At 46.6% G+C, this 19643-nt stretch overlaps 1 protein-coding gene across 1 annotated transcript in view; it reads left to right on the top strand.

Moving 5' to 3' along the window:
• SH2D1A (SH2 domain containing 1A) overlaps nucleotides 1–19643 on the top strand; it is a 534870-nt gene that overhangs the window by 376315 nt on the left and 138912 nt on the right. The gene's annotated exons all lie outside the window — the stretch shown is intronic.

Raw genomic sequence — 19643 nt, 5'->3', positions numbered from 1 at the left:
GTATAAGGCTAGGGGATAACTTATCCTTGAGCAGGGCACAACAGGGACAGCCCTCTCTTTGCTACCCCAAGGAGCAACAGGAGCTGTCCAATCTTGAGGCAGCCTCTCTTTGCTGGGTCCAGGGAACAGCAAGGCAGTCACTCCTTCAGTCTATTCTATAGTAAAGACGTGACCTAAAGCCTAGGTACCAGGGGTGCCACTCTAATGCCTAGGTTGCGCCCTCAGGGTATGTGGCAACTACTAACCAATGGGTTACCAGGTCCCCTATCACCTAGGGATAACTTTCTGCGAAGTGTGCCACCTATCTAGCCCAGAAAACACTATTTTGTCCACTGACAAGATGGCAGAACACCTTCTGGTGTATGGAGTTTCCTAGCCTAATCCCCTGGGGCCACACACCCAGGCAAAAACCCACTTGGTAACTGTTTTCCCCTCTCCATCCCCAATGCCAACCTGTCTGCAAGAACAAAAGAGCAGCCCATCTTGTAGGTACCTGCCATTTCCCTTCAAAGGCAGCTTCTCCTTTGAAGCTCGCCTTTTGCACTCACACCCTCTTTGGATTTCCTGCCAGGAAGATGTCATACCTCTTAAAAGGGGTGGTAACGCCTTCCCCTTTGTGTATGGGGGAGCCAACATTTTTCCATGGGCTACTGCCTACTCTGAAAAAATGAAACTGAAATATTTCATATTTATTTTTGAACTGCAGTTGTATTTTTAAAAAAAACAGCTTTATTTAAAAAGCAGTCACAGATATGGTGGTCTGCTGACCCCAGCAGGCCACTATCCCTGTGAGTGCGTAAATTCCCAACTGGGTCGCAAATTGCAAACTACTGCGACCTTTTGGGAAACAGTAACAGTGTCTCAGTCACTGTTGTAGAATTGCAAATTGGGAGTCACAAAAAATGGTCATACATCTAGCCCTAAGTCTGTTTTAATGCAGCAATTAATTTAATACCGTCAAGTATGACATTTAGTTCTCCCATTTAGAAGTTAACATTGCTGAGTTGTGAGCATATAACTCTGCATTCACATTCTACAGGAAAAGCATCTATGTTCAATTTTTGATTTATTGCACCATGCATTTAGGGCAAAGTAGGCCTGCCTTAGGGCAGACTTATAAATATTAAAAAGGAGGGTTTGAGCGTTGCCATTACGTTAAATGGCAAAGTTGTGTTAGCAGATGAAAACTGCTCTACCAGCCAGCAGTGTTGTCGTCCATGAGAGACTCTTTAACATAGGCCCTCGGTACCTGTGGTACCTTATACTAGGGACTCATAAGCAATTTAGACTTATGCTAATTGTGGGTGAACCAATCAGACACTGGGCCTCATTGAGACTTTGGTGGTCAGAATCATCTGACCGCTAAAGGCGCGGGAAGGAGGCTGCCGTCACACCGGCAGCCTCCCCCTTAATCGTATTACAATATTTCCACCGGGCTGACCAGCAGAAACATCCTATTAAGACATTTCCACCAGTCAGATCGGCAGAAACAGTGCCGCGGCATTGGCTTCAGCTCTCTTAAGGGAGCCAAGGCCAAGCCGTGGCACAACAACACTCTCGGAATGTGCACTGTCTGCATTGTAGAAAGTGTGCATTTCGAGGGTGCTGGCAGGGGAGGCCCTGCACTGCCCATGTCATGGTCCATGGACATGGGTAGTGCAGGGGTCCCCCTTTGGCCCACAGCACTAGCTTTCTGTGAGCCTTTTCATGGCAGGGATCCCACCATGAAAAGGCTGGCAGAACGTGGACTTGTGATCAGCACGCCAGTGGTGAACTCAGCACCACCATGGCTGACCACGACTCCGAACGCCGCCACCCCTTCGGGAACCATGTTCCTGGTGGTGGCGGCAGTCCGCCAGCCTTGTAATGAGGCCCATACACTTTTTTAGAATCAGAGCACTGGCAGTGAGGCCTGTTTGGCAGGATTCATTGCACCTTCAGACTCAAAAACTCAGCAGCATCAGTCCAAAAACTTTGGGGTGATCATGGAAAAAAAGGCATGTTCTTACAGTCTGGCCACACATGGCCAAATACTGCAACAACCTTACAATAAAAATAAAGGAGGTAGAGTCCTAATATAAAACCCTTTTAGGAAATTATGTTAAATTTAATTATTTAAAGGAGTTAAGAATGTAAATGACCATAATTAAATGTTAAAAGTAGAACATATTTATCATTGCATTAAAAAAGTAGCAACCGTGTTTGACTATATAAAGTATGTAACATTATGTATAGTAAAATATAACTAAGCTATGATGAATTAGTTCCATACACCACATTTACTGATTATTAACACATAATATATATATATGTTTTAATGTGGGAATTTATTTTTATTTTAAGCTTTGAAAAACATATTTTGATGTACTTAAATTAATTAAATATTGAATACAGAACTAAGTTAAAAGTGATGTAGGATTAGTTTTTTTTGCCTGCTGTTATACATTGTTTTTTGATAGACAATTGTATTGAGTTTTCAGTTTAAGATCATTCATGGCACATTCAGCCTCCAAGGATAGTAGAACATCATACATAAACAAGCGTAATGAATTTCTTCCATACAGGTAACATTCAGATATGAATACAGTGACAACACTGAATTCAAAGCCCCAGGTATATTCAAGGGAGTTGCCCCAGCCATTTCCCCCACACTTTACCATGTTTATGGGGACAAGCCCCCACATAATAGATCAGTCATTTCTAAAGTGCACACCAGTCCACTCCTCAGTGCCATTGTGGAAGGGTCAGAGAGGTAGGCGATGTCCAATGTGATGCAATGCTCTTATGGCTACCTAACAGGTGGTCCCCAAGAAGGTTCGTTCTGCTCTGCTACCGCCAACACCCTCCATGACTCCCAACAGAATCCCCAGTGGGGACAGCCTAGTACTTCAGTGAGATCACTCGCCACAGCTGACCAAAGCCTTCGGACTGGAGGACACACCCAGGTCATATGATAAAACTCTGTGGGGGAGCCCGTGCATCTGGGACAGACAAGGTCTGGGAGGAGTCCCAACCAATGTAGTCTAGCTGGCATGAGGTACACCCCAAAGAGGTGATATGTTTGTATCAGTAGCAAGTGGGAAGACATGTTTATAGTCTGAGGAGCCATTAAGGAGTCTCACCAGTCTTCGTCTTCGATAAGTCCCAGCAAATGTTCTCAGTGCCACCTAAGATGGGCTAGGTCACCTGGTGTGTTGTTTACCAACATTTTATATAGTTGGCAAATACCCTAAACCAGCCCATACATCCCCAAGCTGGGATATAGCCAACAAGACCCACCTATCAAAGCCTCTCAGTGTTGTAGTCTCTTTCAGCCAAGTGCAACACCAAAGAAGTGTTTGCTGTCTCTGTCCATTGGGTATAGACCAAGGCCACTCTCCACGTCAGAAAGATCGTCTTGGTGAGCCATATCGTTTCGTTAGGGATCAGGGAGCCATAGAGGAGGTCCAGAATCCTGGGGATATAAGGTGATTATCTGCAAGCTGGCAGGCTGGGTCCTACCAGCGTGCATTAAATCAGTCACGGATAACAAGAAGATGGGTGGCCAAATAGTAAAGATAAAAGTTGACAATGCTCAATCCGCCATCATAGGGGCTACGTTGACATAAACAATAAGAATTTTGGGAGGATCATCATTTTATATAATGCTATACAGCCTAAAGCATTAGTGGTGGTGTCTGCCACCTTACCAGATCAGCATTAGCCTTCTGGATCAGCGGTGCAAGGTTCAAGGACCAAGCTAGTTCAGAGAGGAGAGCCACCCAAATGCCAAGATATTTAAAACTGAGGCAACAAATGGGTACGACCTCCTGCCAATTACAGCAGTCATGGGATGGTGCGAGAGGCACCAACACCGTTTTAGAAGGGTTCATACGGAGACCCGCTGCATCCTCAAAGTATGGAAGAAGCTGAAAACACCATGGACCACTGGTCGTGGGTTCTGCTAGATATAGGAGGATGTCAACAGCATAGAGAGCTATGCGATCTTCAGTACCTCAGCCCCATCACCACTCACAAAGGATAGAATCATTTCTGGTCAACTGTGCGAGTGGCTCAATTGCCAATGCAAAAAGGATAAAGGAGAGAGGGCGTCCCTGACGAGTACCAAGAAGAATGGGGAACGTGTTGGAGAGTGTCCCATTGATCTGGACTCAGGCTTTCAGGTTTTTTTCTAAGGCGCAGACCAGTCTGCAGAATCGGGGACCCACTCCCACCCGCTGCAATACCAGCTATAGATACCTCCAGTCCACCGTGTGGAAATGCCTTCATTAAAAAATTGTTGGAGGGCAATCAATGACAGTGGGCCAGGGCTACATGGAGTTGACGAATACAATGTTGCATGCCCCCATTCGGCATGAATCCACATTGGTCCATATGTATTGTGTCTGCAATACTTTCTTCAGGCAGGTAGCCAGAACTTTATGCCTTTGGGATAACTACATTGGTGGCCAAATCCACCTCAGGTGCAAAGGTGCCCAATTGGTCAACCTGATTATATGGGGCTAGAAGTCAGGATTTCAGAATGTCTCGCAAATACTTTGTACTGTTTGGCTGAAAAGCCATCTGGGCCAGGGGTCTTCTCTGAAGCAATGGCAGAGATTGCCGAAGCCGCCTCTGAGGCTGCAGTGGGATGGCCAAACATCTTAGTCTTGGACGGAGTCAGTCGAGGAAGGGAGATATTTTCAAGGAATTGAGCAGAATACACAGGATCGATCACCGGGGAGGCTGTATAGAGTGATTCGTAGTAACGGACAAAGGCCCTGACCACCTCAGAAGTGTATTCAATCTGGTACCTCCACAATCTATGATCTCTGGTATAATTCTGGACTGTTGTTGGTGGGAGGCCAGCCACTATAGTAGTTTTCCTTTTTTGTCGCCCCAGCCATGTATGCGTGCATTGGAGGCTCTCCAGAGATATTTTGCTGCCTCCATATATTGGATACGGATTTCCTCCTTTCTGGAAGAGAGGTGACAGGTTGCACTCTCGTTCGGGTGTGTGGTCAGGGTGTTTTCAAGCCGGAGGGCTTGGGCATCTAACCGGGTGACCTGCAACAATCGAGCTCATTCATGAGACCAAATGTAGCCCTTAGCCAGACCTCATATTGCCTCCTTACTGGCCACCTACAAGGTGCCTATCTTGAAGACAGAGCCCTCACTGGTAGCAAAGTATGCCTGAAGTACCATCTGTAGAAAGTGAAAATAAGATTTATCTTGCAGATTCCATGCATTGAGATGCCACATAGGGTGGTCCCCTGCTCCACGAGGTCTCACATGAAGGAGAAGATGAGCATGATCTAAAATGCTGCGTGACAGAATCTCAGTATGAGTGACCTCTGTGCAATCAGGGGCAGGCATAAAGAGAAGGTCAATGTTGGACTGCGTGTGGTGCACTGCTAATTTGTGTGTGTATTGCCAGCACCTCAGATGCCAGGTCCTCCATACATCATAAAACCCAGGGAGGCAAGCCAGTCCAAAAGATGGTGAGCTTTAGTATGTCTGGAGGTGGACGGGAGGCCATAAGTGTCATACACTGGGTCTGGAACTGTGTTAAAGTCTTCACCTATCAATGCCACACCATGAGAGAGATCTAGTATTAAGGTGGAGAGCAGAGGAAAATATTGTGTGTCATAGTGAGTGTGAGTGTGCCCATACCTGTGAAAACAGAAAACCAAGCTAATAAGAACATGGACTCATAAGCCCTAGAATGTTCCCTCCCACCACCCAGAAGCCTCTGTCACCCCTAGAAAATGAACAGCACCTAAAAGACATAAAACAGAATTAGCAGACTGTGGGGGACCCCACCATTGTACAGGTTTGTTATGCCTCCATGCCTAACTCCCCAAAAAGGGTGGATCAAAGCACAGGATTCCAGGAAAGGGCTGTGTTACAGTGTATCAGAGCCCCCGCCTGGGAGACCCGAGACGGCGTTGTCTCCAGATATGAAGTAGAGACAGTCGCCACCATGGCACCCCTGTCAACAGTTAGCAATGGAGAACTGTCACGGGTTGGGGCGGTAGATGTGGACAAAAATCACTGAGAGTGCCCTCACCTCTGTGAGGGATGGATTTGAGGGACTGCACTTCATCTTCCACTATAGACAGCCGAGTCTCAGCCATAGTATTGCAGAGTAGTGCTACATCCTCCCGCATCTATCCAATCTTGGTCTCAACTGCTGCCTGCGAGATCTGAATCGCCTGGAGAATTGTGGCAATTTCACTAGTTGGTGGAACCGTCCCACCGGCATTAGTGTCTCCAGGGGGAGCACAAGGAGTCCAATGGTATATTGGTCCATACGTGTCTGAGCAGTTGAAGAGTGGGCCTCCTTGTCCTTGCCCATGGTCGGCTCAGTCCCCAGGTGTCGATGTCTGACTTGATAGCTCAGTCCGCTTGCCACAGCCTTTGGCAGAATGAGCAGCCATTTTGGGGAGGCAGGCATGCCGCCCTCGGTGCAGAAGGTGGATGTTAATTTCAAATGCTATTGTTTAACTAACGGCTTCCCTGAAATGTAATCCTAACATATCTTGTATTCTGGCTGTTCTATTCTACTCTCAGCTAACCCCATTAACACCTATCCCGTGGTAGCAACATTTTACCTCCACCCAACCCCCTACATCTCCATGCCCTGGTTGCTCAATTCAATCTCCATCCTAACTCAACGGACCCTATTCCTCAGAAGTAACATTATGCTTCCACCATAACCCCAACATTTCCTGTGCCCTTAATGTTCTACCCTACCCCAACTCTAAACCCAATATACCTTATTTGCCAGCAGCTACATTCTACCCTCGACCCTAACCTACACATACTCTCCATGTACCCCGTCTGTTCTGTTCTAGAATCTATCTACAGTTTTTTGTCAGTGGGTCACAGGTAGTCCAGCTGTGGTAGGAATGTGTGCATTTCTTGAAGGCTGCTATCAAGCCTTGAAAAGGTAAGTGAAAGAAGGTTGTTCTTGGGTCTTGGAAAGAACACTTGCTTGAATTGAGAAAGGGAATAAGAGCTAAAAGTGCAGATGACCCTCTCAGAACACTAGGTCATTTTGGACAGTGTCATTTCTTACTAGCAGTTTGTCAAAGACAAAACCCACTTTGTGTTACTCTTCTGCAATTTATTGTCTGATGCCGAAATTGGAGGTGCAAAACAAGGCTATTCCTTGACACCTCTTTTCTTTACTGTACAGTCTGGGTAATTTTGTTTAGTCCTTAATAAAGTTTTGTATGTTAATAAAAAGTGTACTTCTATTCTACAGTGCATTTTTCATAGATGCCTGATGGCCAGACACCACGGTAATCAACCCCGTAATCAATTGCTTCAAGGGTAACAGTCAGTCTAATGGACTGTTGCCTATCCCCAGACACAGATGTAGGTATTGTGGACATTGTTAGGATCTGTAATCAATAGGCGAGTGACTGCAATTCAATGTAAAGTTTGTGCAGTCAGTGTCCCTCACTCATGAAGTGTCCTTCTTTGCAATTATAGTGAGGATTTTCCAAAGCTGTGGTTCAGTAGTCACTTACTCTATGACATCTATTGCTGTTGACACATTTGGGATGGTTGATTCTGTGCCAATGGTGAGTGTCTCACTGGCAGACTAATATAAGTGTGACTTGTGGAGTAGAAGATGTCCCTCGTTGATATCTATGTATGTTTAATTGCCAGCAGAAGGAAATCATTGCTGTGTAGATGTGAAAACACACACTATGGTACAAGAATATGCTAATCAGTGCATGTGATTAAAGTGTACCTACCTCTTCCCAACTGTGAATCTTCTACTTAAACACCTCCATCTTTATCAACTAGACCTTAAAGGTCAATGATCAACATCACTGTCTCCTTCCAATGACTCAAGGTCTGGTGGGGTGATGGCCTGCCTGTTTTTGTCTAGCTAGCATTTTTTGAGTTTGCAGACAAAATTACTTACCTGCTGTAAGGAAACAGACTTCTTTCAGTTTTCCCCCACTTTTTGCCCCGTTTGGACTACTAGCTGCTGTTTTTTCACTTTGCGAGTGCACTGAGGCCTGTCAACCAGAACACAGTTCCAGTGTTGTGGCCCATTGCAAAATATATTTTTAATTGGGTGTCCCTAAGTGGCAAGTGCTGACTTACTCATAAGTCCCTAGTATATGGTACTCAAAGTAGCAAGGGCATGTAAGGCAAGGTGTCTACCCAGGGTTGCAGCACTGTTTGTGCCACCCTGAGTGTGACAAAGTACAAAATGGCTTCCAGCCTCCCAGTGCAGATGGGAAGAGCAGTGTGTACACTACTGTTGGAACTGGGGTTTCTAGTTGCCAGAGTATTCACCCTGTAGAAACAGGAACCATCATGTCTAGTCAGGTTAGATACACACTTATGCAATGTGTAAAGCATTTTTGCAACACACACCGTAATACAATGAAAACACCACAAAACGACTCTACACAGCTTTAGAAAAATAGTCTACTCTTTACTCAATAACACTAGACAAGAATGACAAAAATTTAATCAGTGGTTCACAAGATATGCACTTTTAGAATATCAAGGTATACACAGTGCTTCCTCAGTACTCACAATTATCAGGTCAAAAGACTGCCAGAGAGACACTGAAACGTAACTCTCTGGTGGGTACCTTGAGACAGTGTAATTAAGGGAAGGTAGGCACCAAGGAGCTTGCAGGTCCTGTGGGCACAAAACAGTACCTTGTACGGAGAGTTACAGTGATGCAGCTGTGCTGGAAGAAACAGACTCAGCTGCCCGAGTTAAAGTGTGCACACATCAGCTGCAGTGATCTTCTCTGATCAGACTCCTTCACCTCGGGTTTTCAGGTGAGCCACTGACGAGGGAGCACAATGTTGTCCTTCACTCCCTATAGACAGGTGACTGTGGCAAAAGTTGTTGCCCCAGCAATGCATTGAGAAAGGAATGCAGCAGAGATTTCAAACAAACTGCACAACCGTGTTCAGGTGCAGTACGGTTGTTGATAAAAGGAAGATCCGATCAGGGGGAAAGACGCTGGTCTGTGGTTGCAGGTCAGGAGCGAAGAGCTGCACATTGTTGGAACTGGATTGTTAGGCTTATGAACGACAGAGGCCAGCAGCTGAGAATGAAGTCTTTTATCGCCCAAGACTTAAAGGGAGACAAATAAGCCCTTGGAGATCACTTGGAAAGAAGGCAGAGTACAGCTCTCCTTCAGCGGGGTCAGATAGCATCAGACAGCAGGGCAACAGCAGAAAAGAAGTCCTTCCAGAAAGGGAGTCCAGTTGAGTCCTTTAGTCAGCACAGCAGTCCTTCTGGCAGAGCTTGGTTACAAGTCCAGTAGTGTGTGTTTTTAGGAGGGCAGAGACCCAGTACTTATACCCAAACGTGCCTTTGATGTTGGAGTGACTTCAAAGCAGGTGCTTTGAAGTGCACAGAGAACCTTTCTACGTACTCCTGGCCCCAGACTATCAGTAGAGGGTAATCATCCCATTGTGTGGGGACAGACACTTCCCAATTCAATTGTAAGTGTCAGCTCCCTTCCACTCTTCCTGTCCAGGAAGGCCCATCAAAATGCTGATGGGTGCTCAAACACACCTAACCTTCCTGGGTTTGTGGCTGTCTAGAAGGAATGCACAAAGTGTAGTTGTCACTTACCCCAGACAAGCATTGGAGACAGGCTGCAAGGCACGTAGAGCAGTAAGAACAGAGAAATACCCACTTTATAAAAGTGGCATTTCTAAAATAGTAATGTTAAATCCAACTTTACTGGTAAAAATGATTTATCATTGTCATTCCAACGATATGAAGCATGATGTAGCTACTCCTTTCTGATCCGAAATTACAGCTTAAAAGGACATTAAGGAATTCCCAATGCTGGCTTATGAGAGGGGTAGGCCTCACAGTAGTAAAAAATGACTTTGGGAGTTTTTCACTACCAGGACAGGTAACTTTTAAAAACACATGCCCTTCCTTTTTTTTACATAGCATCCTGCTCTTTGGGCTTCCTACGGCCTACCTGAGGGGTGACTAATATGTAATAAAAGGGGAGTTTAGGGCTTGGCAAGATGTTTTAAATGCCAAGTCCAGGTGGAAGTGAAATTGCACACACAGGCTCTGCAATGTCAGGCCTGAGACAGTTTTGAAGAGGTACATGTGTAAGTGACACATTCAGTGCTGCCGGCCCAGTAGGAGCATTTAATTTACAGGCCCTGGGTATATGGTGTACCACTTTACAAGGGACTGACAAGAAAATTAAATGTACCAGTTATGTATACACCAATATTACCATGTTTAGGGGAGAAGCACAAGCTCTTTAGCAAGGTCAACAAAAAGACACAGCAAAAAATATGAGCCAAACAGGAAAAAAGTTAGAGGGAAGACCATCCTAAGGCTGACAGGTCTAACAGCTTCTAGCTCGACTTTGACCTTTACACGTATGTCGAAGCCACCACTTCCCTTAACGTTGTATCTAAGTTCCCCCTAAGGAAGGCCTATAGAGCCCTATGGCAGGGAACTGTATATTATTACTTACGACATATATTTTTCATATATTTTAACAACAATACTTCAAAATTGTTGTTTTACTGTGGAAATGTTAGTAGTCCCATTGACTAACACACGGTTACCAGCTGGCACCCCTGTCTTGCTAACGTCCAAATGGGACTACCTAACTACTACTGTAAGGTATCAAATAAATTGTGACATTAAATGTGACTTGAGAGCCCTGTTGAAATTAATGTCACTTTTAAATATAAGCAATTGTTAACAAGTTGCCACTCTGTGCCCCAGCTAGTCCAGTGGCCTAACAAAGGCACTGACACACAGGCAACTTTCTGCCTGCCTGGTGAGATATCAAATGACTCCCAGGCTTAGGAACAAATGCAGATGCCGCAGAGTGAGGTGTGATCTAATTTCCCAGAATGACCACTCGGGTTGTTAGCCCAAAAGGCAAGCCTCAAAGGGGAATCCACCTTTGACGGGCAAATGGAGATAACACTCCTAGGCAGGCTTCCTTTTGTTCCTGTAGACAAGTTGGAGACAGGGACAGAAAGGGAAAACCTATCCCCAAACCAGTTTTCCCCTGGGTGTGTGTAGCTCCTAGGTAGCCACAATTCTGGTGTGGGCTATGGAGCTCCTGGTGACCAAAGAAGGGTCATGCCATCTTGAAGGGGGCAAGCATGTTGCACTCTGGAAACACCAGATGCAACACATTGCAGGAAACACATCACCAGAGAGGAGGGTACCTACTAGCCCATTGGCTAGTAACCCCTCTGTCCCCTTGGTGCTCATTTCTGGGACAAATATGGCACCACTGGCACCCTGCACCTCAGTACACTGTGGATTTGGAGAAAGGACTAAAAGAGGATTATCCTGCTGGTGTTGGAAGCACACAAATAAAGGCTGCACTGTCAGAAGGACTGCACCTGCTTCCCTTTGGGCTAGTTACGTTTGGACTGTGTCCATGGCTCCTGGCTCAGGAAAAGTTGATTCCCAGCTCCAGATCAAAGCAGTGACTCCAAGGGTCAGTTGGCTGCCTCCCTGGAACAACACTAGGGCCATCAAAGCTGGAAGAGGCAAAACTGCAAGGTTGGTAGCCACCACAGACATTTTGCCACTACCTGCCGCTGGGCACTTCAACAGATCTAACAGAGATAGCCAAAACCTGCACCTGTGTCTTCTGTACACGTGGGTTTTGTCTGTTCTTGGATTTCTAACCCAAGAGGGCCACTAGCCCCCACCACAGGTTTGCAGCATGACCACTGTGTAATGAGAACCTTCTTTGTAAAGCTGACTTTGTGGGACCCCAAGTTCAGTGGACAAAGTTGCCCCACATCACTTGTGGATCAAGTGCTCACCCCAATCTTACCCCCATTGACCGCACAGCATTAGGAGCATCATTGAGCATCATTTCATCCTGCATCCACAGAATTAGGACCACTCTATTGTGGTCAATGGTGGTTGTCTCCTAAAGGCTGGAACTGAACTGGAAAGGACTATGGTGGCCTGGTTGCTGTCGAAGTATCCTTACTGGCATACTATACCTCTGCCCTGTCAGAATTAGTCACCCACCTTGGGTCGGAGTTGCCAAACAAACGTTTTGAAACTTTTCAAAAGTTTACAAACATTTTGTTGACCAATGCTTGTTTGTGGTTGCATTAAAAGTTTTTACATGCTTTAAAGATTCATATCTCTATAATGTTTCAGTGGATTTTGATGATCCAGGACCTTAAAAATTCACACAAATATGCTCTGTTTCTATAAATTGTTGCAGTGTCTCATCTTATTTTGTTGTTTGGTGCTGTTAAATGCTTTACTCTAAGTTCCTTTGCCAAGCTTTGCTGCTCGTAGCCACATCTACCCAGGGCTGAGTTTAAGGTTAAGTAAACAAGCTTGACTGGACTTAAGACAGTATTTGTGAGTGTACAGCACGATAAGGCCACACAGCCATATCATATAGTACACCCAAAATCTTATACCCGTCAATTAAGGCCGTTCCACCTAATTCACATTTCCCTTTTTTGTCTGTGGTTAGGTGAAATTTGAACTGCCTTTTGTTAAGATGCTTCAAGATTTTTGATTCAACTGTTGCACAGTTTGTATGATAGAATATGAACCTAAAAAATATCATGATGTTAAAACATTGTGGAAAAAAAATATCAGGGTAAAAAATATTGACTTTACATACTATAAACATATTGTGGCTCAAACTGTCAAAATTACATATGTAAGTATGTATATATGTAAATGCATTTAACATTATTGTAATATTGAAAACATTGTTGAACTTTTTTAAAGTACCGCATTTAGAAAAATATATTTTAAACTTTAAACAATGATGTAGATTACAATTTAAACATAAATGTCAAATACCATTACATATATAAAAAAACAAGCATAATTATAAATCTTTTTTTAATTGAATAAATTATAATAAACAATATGTACATATGCAGTCATTATAAATCATATTGAAAATTAAAACAAACTATGAAATTATTAAACTATTACATTTTCAGTATAAAAATGACAATAAATTAATATATGTCAAAAACTAAAACACATGGAAAAACAACATAACTTTAAAGATATAAACTTTTTAATTCAATAAACTTAAAATAATAAACAAATTAAACATTAAAATAATGAGCAAAATACACACCAAAAACATAAAAATTATACATTTCTCTACACTACTGCCAGTGCAAGCATTGAACAAAGTGCAATAATTAGAGAAGTTCTGATTTACTATTGTAACTCCAGCCTAACAAACAATGGGGTAAGTGCAAACATCAGAGGGTCAGATTTACTGTTCTATCTCCAATCTAATAAACATTATGGAAAGTGCATAGATTGAGGGTTTACTTCTATCTCATCTTGCAAACTTGAAGGGGAGGTCATACACATACTTGGGTGACAAATGTAGTGTTCTAACGTCAATGTAATGAACATTGGGGAAAGTTCGTATGTTGGGGGGGTCACATTTAACATTATATTATAACTCCAGTATACCAAACACTGGGTTAAACCTCATAAATGGCTGGGGATGGAGTGGAGTGGAATTTCTATTCTACTTCCAGTCTACCAAAGTTAACAAACATTGGGAAAAGTTCATACATGGTAGGGGACAAATTTACTCCTTTAACTCTAACCTAACAAACACTGGGGAAAGTTCATATACTGGGGGAGCCTGAGATATTAGACTAACTCCAACCTAACTAACATTAGGGAAAGTACATACTTTGGGGAGATCTGACATACTATTGTAACTTCAATCTAAGCCACAATGAGCAAAAAACATACATGGGGGTGCGGGTCAGATTTACTCTTTTTACTCCAATCTAACAAACATCAGGTAATGTGGCCACATTACGGAAAAATGGAGGTCAGATTTGCTACTCTAACTTCAGTCTTGGAAACACTGTATAGGTATATACATTTTGGAGGGGTGTAGGTTTACAACAGCTAAAACCCATAATTACCCTCTATGTTTTAGTCCTTAATAGTTTTGCACTCACAATACTTTGACCTTAATATTATGTTCTGATGCATTTTAGACAATATATCAGGTTTGGTCATAAGGTGACCAAACAGGCAGACATCCTCCTTTGATTCTGCATCTGCACTGACAGTCAGTTCCTAGTTTGATAATTTGTATTCCCTATATCTACTCTCAACTATCCCAGTCATGGTGCCTCAGTGGGGGGCGAGGCTGGGGTCCCTGGTCCTGGTTTCCGAGATAGATAGGATGATGATGTATTGGATATTCAAATATTCAGTTCATTTTTGTGCCTTGTATTTGTATTTCACCCAGTAGACGTCACCCCAGCAATTCCACAGAGAGCAAGAAATTTCAGACTGCATTAGAAACATTGTATTCGGTCCCTTTATATCAGTATTAGAACATGTGCTAATATTGCTTTTGCTCGGTATGAATTTTACTTGACATTACCATGTCAGAACAGAATTAAAGATAGTGAAAAAATTTGGGCATACCTTCAGTCAACTCAGAATGAAGGTGGTAGCAGAAGACGGGACCAGATATACAAAGAATAGGAATACCGGGTTCCTAATTGTGAATCACAATTGGGAAATCGTTATCTGTAATGCCTGAAACTATTTCAGTTTCATTTAGTGATTCCAGATGAGTCACAAATCAACCTACCACTTGAATATTAATGAGGTAGGTCAAAATGTGCAACCCATTGGGAATAGCAGCCATCACAGGGATGGTGACCTGCTGAGGCCAGCAGACCACCATGTCTATGATTGCTTTTTAATAAAGCAATCTTTTTTTTAGATGTATTTAAAAATAAATATTTTAACTTTATAGTTTCGTTGTTTAAGAGTAGGTTGGGGTACATCGGACCACTGCTTGCTCTTAAACACATTTGTTTTCCATTCTCAATGGGGAGGGAGTCCCTTGGAGACTTCTTCACATTTGTGTATGGTTTGCCACCACCTACAAGGAGTAGGTAAAATATGAATGTTTTGTCACTGTAATTCAGTTACAAAACATTTAGGCCCCCATTACAACCCTGGTGGTTGGTGTTAAAACAGCGGTAATACCGCCAACAGGCTGACGGTAAAAAGAATTGGATCACGACCACGGTGGAAACCGCCAACACAGACAGCCACCTTAACACACCGACCACCACGGCGGTAGCAACAAACATCGCGGTGGTTACCGCCAACAGACAGGCGGAAGACAATGTACCGCCCACCCCATTGCAACCCGCCAATCCGCCAGCTTTTCCGGGGCGGTACCAACGCCACCAAAAGCATGGCAGAAGCAGTCTTTGGAAGGGAAACCACTCATCTCTAGAAACTTAACAAAGAACCCTGGACGCAATGGAGCCCGTGTTACAGGTCCTGCCCATGCTGGTCTACCTCCTCATCCACCAGGAATTTCAAAGGCGGCGGCGATGACCACGGTGAACACTGCACCTAGCGCACAGGGGAGGGGGGGGAGGAAAAAGAGAGTGACACACACATGCAACAGGCAACACCCCCACCCTCACCCACAACACCATACACACAAACACATGCATCAACATTACATGTACACCCGTAACCCCCTGGAAGAACGCAAGGACAAAAGGAATAGAGTCCAATCAGTGATATATTAGAAATAGGCAGATGTATGTAATGAATATAAAAACAGTACTTACAAATATTTAAAATATGTACACAAGGCCGTACATTGTCCTTTCCAAATGTCCGTGGGCCACTGGTCCAAAAATCATGGGCCAAGCCCATACTTGACTCCTGCCTCAATGCGGAGAGAACACTGCAGGGGCATCAGGTCGTAAACACACAGGCAACTCAGGGGGATGTGGAAGGGTGGGCACCTCAGCCAGAAGATGGAATAACGCCACTGCTCCTTGAGGGGGCTATATGCCCACAGCGATGTCCTGGGGAGTGCAAAGCCACAGCCTCTCAAGTGGGTGGTTTACCTTGTGCTTGGTCCTGGGGAGTGCAAGGCCACAGTCTCTGGAGTGGATGGCTTTTCCACTGGTTCTGGAGGGGCCTTGTGCCCAGTGTGCTTCATCCTGCCAAGGAAAGTGTGAGTGGGATTCTTCCTCTGGTTCTGGAGGGGGCTTTGTGCCCAGTGTGCTTCATCCTGCCAAGGAAAGGGTGAGTGGATGCATATCTCCACTGGTTCTGGAGGGGGCCTTGTGTCCAGTGTGCCTCATCCTGCCAAGGAAAGGGTGAGTGGATGCATATGTCCACTGGTTCTGGAGGGGGCCTTGTGCCCAGTGTGCTTCATCCTGCCAAGTAAAGGGTAAGTGGATGCATATCTCCACTGGTACTGGAGGGGGCCTTGTGCCCAGTGATGCAGCACTTGGGGTGTGGCAGTTCAAATTACCTCACCTGGGTGTCTGAGGCACGAGATTTGCAGGGACCAGGTAGCATGATAGTCTATGGAGGCAGGGCCAGACTCCATCCTGCGGCTCCTAAGGCTGCAAACTGGTGGTAGTGCTGGTGCTGGTGGGAGTGCTGCCAGTGGTCAGGTGGCAGTGCAGGTGGCAGTGCTTGCGGCAGTGCTTGTGGCGGGGATGCTGGCGGTGCTGGCCGTGGTGCAGGTGCCGGTGCTGCCAGTGGTGGAGGGAGGCACCAGCCCTTCTCCTGCAGCCTCGGATGGCTGGCCACTGGGGATGCTGTTGCTGACAGTAGTGGTGGCAGCGGCGGTACAGGTGGCGGTGCAGGTGGTGGTGCTTGCGGCGGTGCTTGCGGCCGTGGTGCCCGGGGTGCAGGTGGCTGGTCTGGTGGTTTTGATGGTGGCCGCCAGGCCCTCACCTGCAGCCTCTGATGCCTGAAGTGCCTAGCCTTGGCTTTTCTACCCCTTCCTCACCTTGGCAGATGCTGTAGGGACCTTGGCTCTGGCAGCTGGAGTTTTGGAAGAGGCCTTGCTGGGGGGGTCGTGCTCCTTGCCCTTGCTGCATGCTGTCCCCTTCTTCACCTTGGCAGGTGGCGGAATGTTTTGGTCCTTTGCAGGGATCGGTGGCACACTGGCTGGCCTGACGGGTGCCCCCTTTGAGCCTCTGAGAGTTGCAGGTACCACAGCGGATGCCGACTTGGTGGCTGAGGTGCTGGCCTGGGTTCTGGACACCCTGGCCCGAGGGGAAAGACGGGGGGGAAACAGGTCAATGTTTGCCAGGAAAAGATTTTTAGACACACTGGGGCGGGAAGATGGAGAGGGTTTAGGAGTGGAGGAAGAGGGAGTGGTTGTAGGAGGTGTCTGTTCAGTTTGGATGAAGGTGCATGGGCTGGATGCTGTTGTGAGATGGATGGCTGTTGGGTGGGAGGGTGCTTGCATTTGTGTACTTTGGGAGGAGGAGTCACAGACATACTGGGAGAGGACACAGGGGACGTGTGCATGGTGGTTGGGGTGGTGACTGATCGTGAGAGGGTGTGTTGTGATGGGCGTGCTGGTGATGGAGGTAGTGGATGAAGATGTAGTGCATGCAGGTGTGAGTGGAGATGCTACTGGGAGGGAGGTAGACAAAGAGGAGGAGGGGGACACCATGGAGGCAGTGGAAGTTGGTGTGTCTGCATGGGTATGGTGCTTGTGTGAGCGCCTGTGAGATGAAGTGTGGTGCTTATGTTTGCCTGAGCCACTTATGTGTGGTGATTTGGGTGAATGCTGATCTGAAGGTGTGCTTGGGATAGGCTGGGGCTGAGGGGATTGGGTCTGGGTAGAGAAAGCTGGAGGGGGGAGGCTAGGCACAGGGACAAGGGCTGCCATCAGTGCCTAGGCCAGAGTCTGAAATGCTCTCTGTTGGGCCGCCATGCCATAGTGAATGCCCTCCAGGTATGCACTTGTTTGTTGCAAATGCTTCTCGACACCCTGGATGGCATTCAGTATGGTTGACTGCCCAACAGTGAGGGATCTCAGGAGGTCAATAGCCTCCTCACTGAGTGCAACAGGGCTGACTGGGGCAGGGCCTGAGGTGCCTGGGGCGAAGGAGATGCCCACCCTCCTGAGTGAGCGGACAGGCTGCTGGGAGGGCGTGCTGGTGGGGGCGGTAGAGGCTGTACCTGTTGTTGGGGTGGGCACAGAGGTGTCCGCCACTTCCAGGGAGCCTCCATCGGAGGAGGAGTCCCTGTCTGTTGTGTCTCCTCCTGTCTTCGTCGTGGTGCTCCCCTCACCCTCCGTCCCAATGGTGCCCTCACCTTCGGTGGATTCTGCCTCCAGGCCCACGTGGGATGCTGCTCCCTCCGTCGCCGGTGCCTCTGCTTCTCCGCCAGATGATGCTAATGCACAAAAGGACAAGGTGACAAAACAAAAAGGGGGGGAAGAGACAGAGGATACACTTGGTCAGTGCCAGCAACACCACTACTGTTGGCATACACAACACACAGGGAACAGCCCTATGCACTAGGCCATGCCCAACCATTTACCAAGACAGTCACCAGCCCATGGGGCACAATGCCTAAAGCCATCATCTGTACACCAGAAACCCACAGACCCTGCCCAGTAGTAGATGCCCACTAACACTATTGGGGTAGGAGTGCTCCAGAGCCTGCCCAACAAGGGACCTACCCTGCCATGTTCGCCCTGGCCTAGGGGCACCCACAGCCCACATCTCCCAACCAGGTAGCTCCTAACGCGTTCAAAGTCATGTTTCAGATTCTGGACTCACTCCCTGAACATCAGGGGGGTCATGGTGCGACGGGCACCCCTTCCTCGTTGGGAGGCCAGCCCCAGCTGGGCCTTCGCCATCTTCTTTGCCCAGCGGCGCAGGTCCTCCCACCTCTTGAGGCAGTGGGTGCTCCACCTGTCAAAGACCCACCGGGCCTGCACCTCCTTGGCAATGGCACGCCAAATAACCTTTTTCTGGTGGGCGCTGACCTGCAGGGAAAAGACAGCAGAAAAGGGAATTAGTCACCTGTCCGGACCGTCAGACTCATTGCCCACCAGATACCACTCATCCCCTGACGCACATACATTGACCACCTTACATGCTGCACTCTGGCCAGGACGCCTCTGCCCCCCCCATATGTGGCTTACACACAGAGCAATCACTACATTCATGGCCCATGCATCATGCTCACAGTGTACTCACCTGTTTGTCTGGAGGACCGTAGAGTAACGTGTACTTGGGTAGGACCCCATCCACCAGTTTCTCCAACTCCTCCGCAGTGAGGGCAGGGGCCCTTTCCCCAGACACATGAGCCATGGTCGGTTTCAGACACAGGTCACAGCAGCACTTGCAGTGTAGGTCCTCTCCTGTTGAAGTTCAGGTAGCAAGTGAGTGATTAGAAAGAAAATGTTGGTGATGTCCGCGGCAGTGCGTACCGTCACCACCGGCGTACATTGCTATTGGCTCCTGGAACCCATAGGGCCCACTGATAACCAATGCGATTTTGCGTGGCAGTTATCGACCGCCTACTGCGATGGCGCACAATGCCAGAGCAATTACCTCATTTCCACTTGTCCTTCCTCACAGATCAGGCAGCTGCCATTTCAGGGGGGCACAGGGCATGGCACCTAACTGCGTCACAGCAGACATTGGCACATCACCTGACTCTCGAGTTCACATACTGTTTCTGTAAAGTAAACAAATCATCATTAGTGCAATAGATGTATGAATATGACCCTCTGCTCACCGTTCTCTTCCATAGGCTTCAACCGCTGAGGCAGATTATGAGATGGCGGCATCCTCTGGTGTACAGACCCCTGGTGG

This window comes from Pleurodeles waltl, chromosome 2_1, assembly GCF_031143425.1.
Source record: "Pleurodeles waltl isolate 20211129_DDA chromosome 2_1, aPleWal1.hap1.20221129, whole genome shotgun sequence".
Taxonomy (NCBI): domain Eukaryota; kingdom Metazoa; phylum Chordata; class Amphibia; order Caudata; family Salamandridae; genus Pleurodeles; species Pleurodeles waltl.
Note: the sequence above shows the minus strand (reverse complement) of the source record. Positions and strands in the feature narration are given on the sequence as shown.